This window comes from Electrona antarctica (genome assembly GCF_951216825.1).
Source record: "Electrona antarctica genome assembly, chromosome: 2".
In the NCBI taxonomy this organism is placed as follows: domain Eukaryota; kingdom Metazoa; phylum Chordata; class Actinopteri; order Myctophiformes; family Myctophidae; genus Electrona; species Electrona antarctica.
In genome coordinates this window covers 8,005,495-8,015,494 of record NC_136807.1, presented here as the reverse complement: position 1 = coordinate 8,015,494, position 10,000 = coordinate 8,005,495, and the positions used below count along the sequence as shown (strand labels likewise).

At 42.3% G+C, this 10,000-nt stretch overlaps 1 protein-coding gene across 1 annotated transcript in view; it reads right to left on the bottom strand.

Annotated features, from left to right (window-relative positions):
* LOC306931834 (MORN repeat-containing protein 1-like) overlaps positions 1 to 10,000 on the bottom strand; it is a gene marked incomplete at its 5' end in the record, with an annotated part of 31,957 nt that overhangs the window by 675 nt on the left and 21,282 nt on the right. The gene's annotated exons all lie outside the window — the stretch shown is intronic.

Genomic DNA, 10,000 nt, shown 5'->3' with positions numbered 1-10,000 from the left:
TGCAGCCGCTGTGGCTCGGTTTTAACTGTTTTGACAGCTTAAAGGCTTAAATCGTTACAACAAAACAATGTTTAGTTAATAGGTGTATTTTATTTGATTGTTCATTGTAAAATTAAAGTTACTGCAAATGTTCTTTTCATATAATTAAGTTTTTTATTAAGACACTTCATTTCATATTTCCTATCTATCAAAAAGTTATTTGAGTTTATTTGTTTGTTTGCTTAAAGTTAAAGGCTCTCAAACATAAACTGTGATCAAATCTAAAAAAACAAAAACAAAAAAACCAACAACAATATGTTGCACTTTTCAGTCAAATATGGCTCAAACCACCCGTAATCGGTGGTGTCTAGCACTCTCCCAAATCCGAATCAACATCGACCCAAGAATCTGCCACTGGTTGGTTGGGCTGTAGTCGTCTGGGAAGCACGTACGGTGCCATTTGAACGAGCTCTTCATCAAAGCTGCCACTGGCTTAAAGACCACTCCACCCCCCACTAGTATTCATTAGTACAGGTCTGGCGTTGACTCGTCAGTAAGGACGGACACTCAGATCGGAGTCTTAACCCATTTTGGACCGAGGCCGATTCTAAAAATGCCTTGAAAACCCGACCTAAGTTTTCTGAAAAACTTCAAATATTTATATACCAGCATCACAAATTTCAGTGTGAACTGACAATAAAGTACTATATCATATCATATCATATCATATCATATCATATCAAATATTTTTAATTTTTGAATACTGTACATACTGTACAGAACTCCAAGAGGGGTTCCCATCCAGAAGGGTTAGAACACCAAAAGGGGTTCCCGCCCAGAATAGGTTAATGGAGCCTATTGACTGCGTCCATCGATCCTCTTGGCTTATGGGTTCCTTGAGCGCGGCGCACACACTCAAACATCCCAGTAATTAGCAGTAGGGCCGGGTGCAAACCCTGAGGCAGATCTGGCCGCTAATTAGCGTTGTATATCTCAGGTTAAAGCTAAAAGGGTGTAAAAGACCCAACGAAGATTAGTGCCAGTCAAACAAATCAGTCAAATCATGCATGATATCTTATTTACAGCATCACTGTTAACAAACATGTACACAGTATAAAGGGCCTTGCAAACGTGAAGCGAGGAACGCAGGCGTTGTTGCCTGGATCAACACAGGTCTCCTCCAGGTCTGTTGAAGAGGGTCTGGATCAACACAGGTCTCCTCCAGGTCTGTTCAAGAGGGTCTGGATCAACACAGGTCTCCTCCAGGTCTGTTGAAGAGGGTCTGGATCAACACAGGTCTCCTCCAGGTCTGTTCAAGAGGGTCTGGATCAACACAGGTCTCCTCCAGGTCTGTTCAAGAGGGTCTGGATCAACACAGGTCTCCTCCAGGTCTGTTCAAGAGGGTCTGGATCAACACAGGTCTCCTCCAGGTCTGTTCAAGAGGGTCTGGATCAACACAGGTCTCCTCCAGGTCTGTTCAAGAGGGTCTGGATCAACACAGGTCTCCTCCAGGTCTGTTCAAGAGGGTCTGGATCAACACAGGTCTCCTCCAGGTCTGTTCAAGAGGGCCTGGATCAACACAGGTCTCCTCCAGGTCTGTTCAAGAGGGTCTGGATCAACACAGGTCTCCTCCAGGTCTGTTGAAGAGGGTCTGGATCAACACAGGTCTCCTCCAGGTCTGTTCAAGAGGGTCTGGATCAACACAGGTCTCCTCCAGGTCTGTTGAAGAGGGTCTGGATCAACACAGGTCTCCTCCAGGTCTGTTCAAGAGGGTCTGGATCAACACAGGTCTCCTCCAGGTCTGGATCAACACAGGTCTCCTCCAGGTCTGTTCAAGAGGGTCTGGATCAACACAGGTCTCCTCCAGGTCTGTTCAAGAGGGTCTGGATCAACACAGGTCTCCTCCAGGTCTGGATCAACACAGGTCTCCTCCAGGTCTGTTCAAGAGGGTCTGGATCAACACAGGTCTCCTCCAGGTCTGGATCAACACAGGTCTCCTCCAGGTCTGTTCAAGAGGGTCTGGATCAACACAGGTCTCCTCCAGGTCTGTTCAAGAGGGTCTGGATCAACACAGGTCTCCTCCAGGTCTGTTCAAGAGGGGCGCAACAACGTAAAACAGCGTAAAAAAAAGCACGCACGCAACAAATTCACGGGACCGCGCTCACGAAAATACACTTGTGTTGTCGCACCGCGACTTTTCCGAGCAGGTCTCATTGAAAATGAACTTGCAAGGCCCTTTATCCTCAGTGTCCACTTATCCATTTGGAACTCAGAGTGGCACTGACGACGAGACGACAAGCAGAGCTGGAGGTGAGGATGCATGATTAGAGGATCAGCCATGGTTACAAGATTGAGGGATAAACAGTGGCGTGCACAGATAGACACTAGGGGGTGCTAGAGCACCCCCTGCCCTTTTGGCAATGTGCCCTTTTGAAAAAAAAAAAAAAAAAAAAACTTTATTTCTTTTTTCTTTTGATTTTTCAAAAATAGCAGACCTACAAGCTCGTAGCGCGCCACTCGGTGGCGCGCTATGAGCTTGTAGACTGCTATTTTTCAATAGCTAAAGCATAACATAATGCTAACACCAAAAGGGGTTCCCGCCCAAAATAGATTAAGGCAACCGGCCGGTTCCACGCGCTGCACAAGGTGCCCTTTTTTAACTTGAGCACCTGCCCCTCTAAATGTCTGTGCACGCCACTGGGGATAAACCAAGAGAAGCAAGGTTGTTGTGATGGTTTGGACATGTGCAGAGGAGTACATTGGGAGAAGGATGCTGGAAGATAATAATAATAATAATCTTTATTTATAGAGCACCTTTCAGACACAAGTGTAGTTCAAAGTGCTTTACATACAGTAAAAAGAAAATTCACATAAATGCAAAAAAATTGAACAAGGGTAAAAACTAAAGTAACAGCTTCAAATCTGGTCAGTAGAATTCGTTGAATATTAGAAGTAAATTTAAGATAAGGAATCATGAAGGAAACAGAATCAGTTAAAGGCGAGGTCGTAGTAATGGGTTTTTAGCCGCCTCTTAAAGTAGATGGAACTGGACATGATACAGGTGGCATATGAGTCACCATGGAAGATGTAGAAAACAGAACCAGTTTGAAATGGAAACAGATAATCCACTGTGGTGACTTGCTGGAAGAAGAAAGGTGTACCCTTACAGGTCAATTTAGTTTGCATTTGTACATTCTCAGAGATTAATGAACATTAAAGATGATTTTAACCGTAATGGAAAACAACAGAGAAATGGCAGAGACAAGGGGTGAACATATTATGGGCTGACTAAGTGAATTGAAAATAAATTCAGGAATAGGTTCATCACTGTTGATGGGCCACAAATTCCTGGGTTTTGGCCAAATCTATTAACAATACACCTACTTACAAGAGAAATTAGATAAAGGCTTAGAGGTGAAATCAGGAGTGTTACTTAATTTTTCAATCAAAAGTTTTCCATCCTTCCTGATGGAGAGAGGTAATTGCAACTGTAACAAAAACCTGGCCTCCCTCATACGAAAACCAAACATCTACCGATCATCCTTGAGGGAATCGTCCCTGCATGGCCAGCAGGGGGAGAGATTTACACTCATGAGTTTCAGGCAGTACTACTCTTCAACCAGTAGGTGTCCTCCACGACACAGGGGTCTACATTTCTCAATGGAACCACTGCAGATGTAATAGTTTTATTATTGTATTAACAGACTACCATACTGGTTGAAATAATGTGTTATTTATGAAAATAATAATAATATTTTTTTTTATATCCAGCTCAGTGGCCTTGTGGTTAGAGTGTCCGCCCTGAGACTGTGAGGTCGGGGTTCGATCCCTGGCCATACCAAAGACTCTGAAAAATGGGACCCAATAGCTCCCTGCTTGGCACTCAGCATCAAGTGTTGGATTGGGGGCAATTCCCTCCTACATACTAGCGTCATGTCCAGGGGGTGTGCTGGTACATCAAGCTGCCTCACGCTACAGAAGCAGGAGTTAGGCTTACTTCACTGGATATAAAATGGCCAGAGTGTCCTGTCTTAAAGCTGCTATAAGCAATAATATGTCAAAATTTGAATGACCTTTTTATTTTGTGTTTTCAGACAGCCAGATATGGGTAGAAAGCTCCCACAAAATGTTTAGTCTTTTTTAAAGACTTTGTTTTTTATTTATTTTTTGGTATTCAGACAGCCAGCAACGAGTAAAACGCTCCCCCAAAAAATTTAGTCGCTGTGACACATCTAGGGGCCACAATCTGCATTCAAAGATTTTCCTAGAGGCTTTGTCATTGGTCGATTTGCCTGTCTATTTCCTGATTGGTTAGTCATTTCGACCGGGTTTTTTTTCGACCAATGACAAAGCTCCTAGGAACATCTTTGAATGCAGATTGTGGCCCCTAGATGTGTCACAGAGACTACATTTTTGGGGGGAGCGTTTTACTCGTTGCTGGCTGTCTGAATACCAAAAAATAAATAAAAAAATCACACCCGTGTGAACTGAGTGGTGTAAGGTCTTATATAGCCTGATCAGCTCTGATCTGACGTAATGTCTGACGTAATGAAATCACACCCGGGTGAACTGGGTGACCGTAGCAACCATGCTCATTTTTTGAGCACAGACAGACAGACTAACAAAGCCAGTCGTAGGAGTGGTTTACACCACTCAAAAACAAAGTCTTTAAAATGTTTACATATTATTGCTTATAGCAGCTTTAAGTAAGTAACTGTAATGTGGGCCAGTTCCAATCCATGGAGCATTGAATTGTGGCGGTCGATGAGGCTGTCTGTCTGTCCGTCTGTGTACCGACACCATCCAAACGGTCTACACTGTTCATGTAACTCGGAGAGTGAACAAAATGTAACTAACGAAATACAGGTCCATTTAGTAAGATTTGTAAATTCAGATTTTATTATTGTTAAAATACATGTCAAATAGCTCTGTATTCCGATCATTGCTACTGTGTTTGTTCGGTAACAGGGGTCTCTGTGTCTCTCCGGCTCTTTAGAAAAGATCAAATACATTCAGCAATCAGGAGAGAGATCTCATACACTACAGGATACAGGATAAACAAGTTATGTATATTGGAAGTTATGAAACCACAAAATGAAAATACAAAATTAGAACTGGAACGTTCTTCGTGGGATTCTATCCCTAGTTTGTATGAAATGGGTATCCCAATTTGAAAATGTATACTTTTGTGTTTACTAAAGAGTTGAGGAGAGTAAACCACTGTTACAGAACAAATACTCTCTATAGCAATGATTGTAATGTTTATATATATATACACAGTAGTACAGCATAAACGTTGGCATAGCATGAGTCTAGCCATCTAGCCCATTCTGACCCGAGATCAGATTCTAAAAATGTCTTCTACATCCTGACAGTTTTCTGAAAAAGCTATGTCGTTCTTCGATTTTTCAAAAATAGCAGACCTACAAGCTCGTAGCGCGCCACTCGGTGGCGCGCTACGAGCTTGTAGATCTGCTATTTTTCAATAGCTAAAGCATAACATAATGCTAACACCAAAAGGGGTTCCCGCCCAAAATGGGCTAGTTTGAACAAAAACATCACTTACGCCCACTTTAGTTTAGCACTGAGAATGGAGCCAGAAAGCAACCAACGTTGTTACATATTGTACATTTTCACAGTCGCAAATGGAAAAAAAGAACAAAAAAATACTGCTTTGGGATTCAACCTTGTGTTTTACTATTTATCTTCACTGTGACTTAGAAATCTAGTCTTCTTGAAAAGCAGCTCGGGTAATTAACTAGAGCGTGTTTCTGGCAACGTATTGTAATCACAATCACAAAAAACAGGGGTTTTCCCATGAGTCCTGGAAAACCTGCAAATGCTAATGTGCTTTTCCACTCATGGAAAAGTCATTGAAAAAGTCCAAATGCTCCAGATGACAAGTTGTCCTGGAATTATTCGAAATAATTGGATATCTTGAACACATCTAACCCTTGAAACCCATAATGCCCCTGTAAGCTAAAGTGTGACCATTACGGACACTGTAAAATCATGAGTGTTAAAGACAGGCCGAACTTGCCGTGCATATTTTGGAAATTGTGTTTGAACATCTAAATCCACCCCACCCTAAACATTTTCTCATATACTCAAGGATATAACATAAGGACTGGAAGTAGTATTATCCTGGTGCTGCTAGACCACACCATTCGACAAATACAGGGATAAATATATATTTATTTTATAATTAACAGTAGAACCACTTCCAGTATAGCTGAATGTTTTGAATTTGTAAAGTAGGCCAATAATGTTATCATCAAGTACAGTAAACTTCCTCCACTCTTGATGTCATTATTATCTTTGCCCTGCCTTTAATTTAAGCTAGGGTTAAAAATGGATGAGTTAACCCATTTTGGACTGAGGTCGATTAAAAAAAAGGCTTCTAATTCCTAAAAAAAATCTGAAAAACCCATGTTTCTATGTCAGTGGTGCTCAACCGTTTTCATGTCAAGGACCCCCATAATTATCTCTATTGGGCCACGGACCCCCATCTAAAAAATATGTAGTTCCAGGGACCCCCCAGAAGCAAATATTGTAGTTAAAAATGTTCGCTCTGAAATATATATTCAAAGATTTGTGCCACATTTTCACGATTTTTCAAAAATAGCAGACCTACAAGCTCGTAGCGCGCCACTCGGTGGCGCGCTATGAGCTTGTAGGTCTGCTATTTTTCAATAGCTAATGCTTAAAACACCAAAAGGGGTTCCCGCCCAAAATGGATTAAGACAGAGGCTTGTACTGTGTACACACAGTTCGTCAAGGTGATTCAAATGTGAGTCCAGTGAGACGTGATTAAACTTTAACTACGGCATATTATACTCGTTGAATGTTCAGTTTTGGCACATTGGGTTGGCGAGGCGGTTAATTACACTTTTACCCAATTACCCCAAAGTGTCAAGCTGATGGACAGACCGCTGCTGTGTACATTACCTGATCTGTACGTGGACTGACATTGTAATAAAGTTTCCAAAAATAAATTTGCGCTGCAGTGTATAATTTTTTTTTTTTTTACAGATTGACGTGTCCCTGTTGCACCGTACCTTGTGGCTTGGAAGTGAGAAATTAATATGAGCTGAATTTCCACCCATCCATATATGATCATGTCAAAAAATACTCAAAGCTCTTCAGAAGAAAATATGCCATAGTCCATTAGGCCTGACGTCGAAATAAAAAAAGAATCTTCTAAATCCTCCAGTTTTCTGAAATAAATATTTTCACGATTTTTCAAAAATAGCAGACCTACTCGGTGGCGCGCTATGAGCTTGTAGATCTGCTATTTTCAAAAGCTAAATTATAACATAATGTTTAAAACACCAAAAGGGGTTCCCGCCCAGAATGGGTTAAGGACTTTTTTTTATTTATGTTTTTTACGGCAAGGCAGAAACTTTGATTATGTGTACAATTCCCAGGAGAGATATTACTTTAATATGTGAGTGTATTTAAAATAAATCAAAGAAAAGCAGTCAGTCAGTCCTCGCACAGTGCTATTTGATCAGCTGGATCTTCGTGAAAATCCAGTCGTGAGCGATCTGGAAGAGAGCGGATTGACTCTATTGTTTTCTTTATGTTGGTTTTGTGTTTGTTATGCACCTTGGCTAGAGTAAACGTGCATGCTCTAATCTTCTTATCTAGAGTATCTAAATTAGCCCTCCTCAAACAAGGTTCAGTTAGAGTTTATTTTCATTATCACAGAGCGTAGAAAAAAACTAGTAAATAGAGCGACAACATGTTTGATCTGTGTTTAGTGTTCGGATAAGGAGAACATCTGTAATTAACAGTGGCGTGCACAGACATTTAGAGGGGCAGGTGCAAGTGAAAAAAGGGCACCTTGTGCAGCGCGTGGAACCGGCCGGTTGCCTTAGTGTGAGATTTATAGATTTTGGGGCATACATAATATATTAAAAGCAAGAATTGAGCCCGCACTTTTTTGACTTGAGAGCACTTTCAAAATGACCAGCGCAACAAGGTCTACCTACCCAAACAATTATTATCCCATTGCTTTAAAAATGTATACCTGAAGGGGCTTTTTGAATAGCGGCACTGGTGTACAAGACAAACACACTTGGGATGGGTTATATAGAGGGTTGGAAATGGAATTGGTTAATGTTTTGTTTCGTAACTTTGTAATGACGTTTTTGCGCAACACTCTTGAAAACAAGCTTTCAAGAGCTGACAATTAAGCCCTATTTGATGTCAATCAATGAAGTCAAAGTCACCTTATAATTCAATTGGCACAATTTTTAATTGTATATATTTTTAGGCCCATGTCATGTGATCTACCTGCAAAGCCTTTGTGATCTACTGGGAGATCACGATCTACCTTTTGGGCACCCCTGCTGTACACTGTACATTCTTTTTCTTTTTTTCAAAAGGGCACATTGCTGTCCAGAGGGCAAGGGCAGGTGGTGCTCTAGCACCCCCTAGTGTCTATCTGTGCACGCCACTCGTAATTAACAAGACATAGAATGAAATGTTTAGTATTTTTATGGGTGAGAGGCTGCAGCTTTGACTGGTCACAGATAATAGTCTCATGTTATAAAGCTTACAAAGTCTGTAAGAACTTTTTACACTAGAGTGCAGATTTACCTTTTTTTATCTTTAGATTGTATTATTTTTTTATTTGAAATCAACAAACAACTACTTCATGTATGTACCGTGTGTGCCCGCGCGAGTGTGTGTATGTGTGTGTGTGTGTGTGTGTGTGTGTGCGCACGCGTGCACGCACGTGGTTGCAATGTGCATCCTGTCGCTGAGCAGATCTGCAAGCTCACAACAACGTGTTGCATGGCGATGTGGCGTGAGCTTGTAGATCTGGTACTTTTTGTGCATGACACAAGCGCACACCTAAAGAAGAATCATGCGTAAGGGACAGACTGTGTCCATTTGTGTGTGTGTGTGTGTGTGTGTGTGTGTGTGTGTGTGTGTGTGTGTGTGTGTGTGTGTGTGTGTGTGTGTGCGCGTGTATGTACGTGTGTACACACTACACACATGTCTATGTTGACCACAGAACATGTCCTAGATTTTATTTCTTTTTCTTGAGAAGAGTGGGAAGGAACCGTGCTGAAACTAAGTACCAAAGTGGACTCTTGCACATCCATTTGTAACACTTTCAGAATTGAATTAACATCCTGAATTCCGGGCACATCCAGCCAATAAGTGGGACAAAATTGCTGATTGGGTTGTGATGATTACACCGGGTTGTGATGATTACAGCGGCGATTTCCCTTTACACATGCATGAAAAGTCTGAATAGTACAGTATGTGCTGCTTGGAGGAGTGGGGGGGGAGACACACAGAGAGAGAGAGAGAGAAGAGGCATGAAGAGAGAGAGAGAGAGAGAGAGAGAGAGAGAGGGGAGGCATAAAGAGAGAGAGACCTGAGAGAGAGGGGAGGCATAAAGAGAGAGAGACACTGAGAGAGAGGGGAGGCATAAAGAGAGAGAGACACAGAGAGAGAGAGGAGGCATGAAGAGAGAGAGTCACAGAGAGAGAGGGGAGGCATAAAGAGAGAGAGACACAGAGAGAGGGGAGGCATAGAGAGAGAGAGACACAGAGAGAGAGGGGAGGCATAGAGAGAGAGAGACACAGAGAGAGAGGAGAGACACAGAGAGAGAGGAGAGACACAGAGAGAGAGACACAGAGAGAGAGGAGAGACACAGAGAGAGAGACACAGGGAGAGAGGAGAGGCATGAAGAGAGAGAGACACAGAGAGAGAGAGGGGAGGCATAAAGAGAGAGAGAGAGACACTGAGAGAGAGAGAGGGGAGGCATGAAGAGAGAGAGACACAGAGAGAGAGAGGAGGCATGAAGAGAGAGAGACACAGAGAGAGAGAGGAGGCATGAAGAGAGAGAGACACAGAGAGAGAGAGGAGGCATGAAGAGAGAGAGACACAGAGAGAGAGGGGAGGCATAGAGAGAGAGAGGAGGCATGAAGAGAGAGAGACACAGAGAGAGAGAGGAGGCATGAAGAGAGAGAGACACAGAGAGAGAGAGGAGGCATGAAGA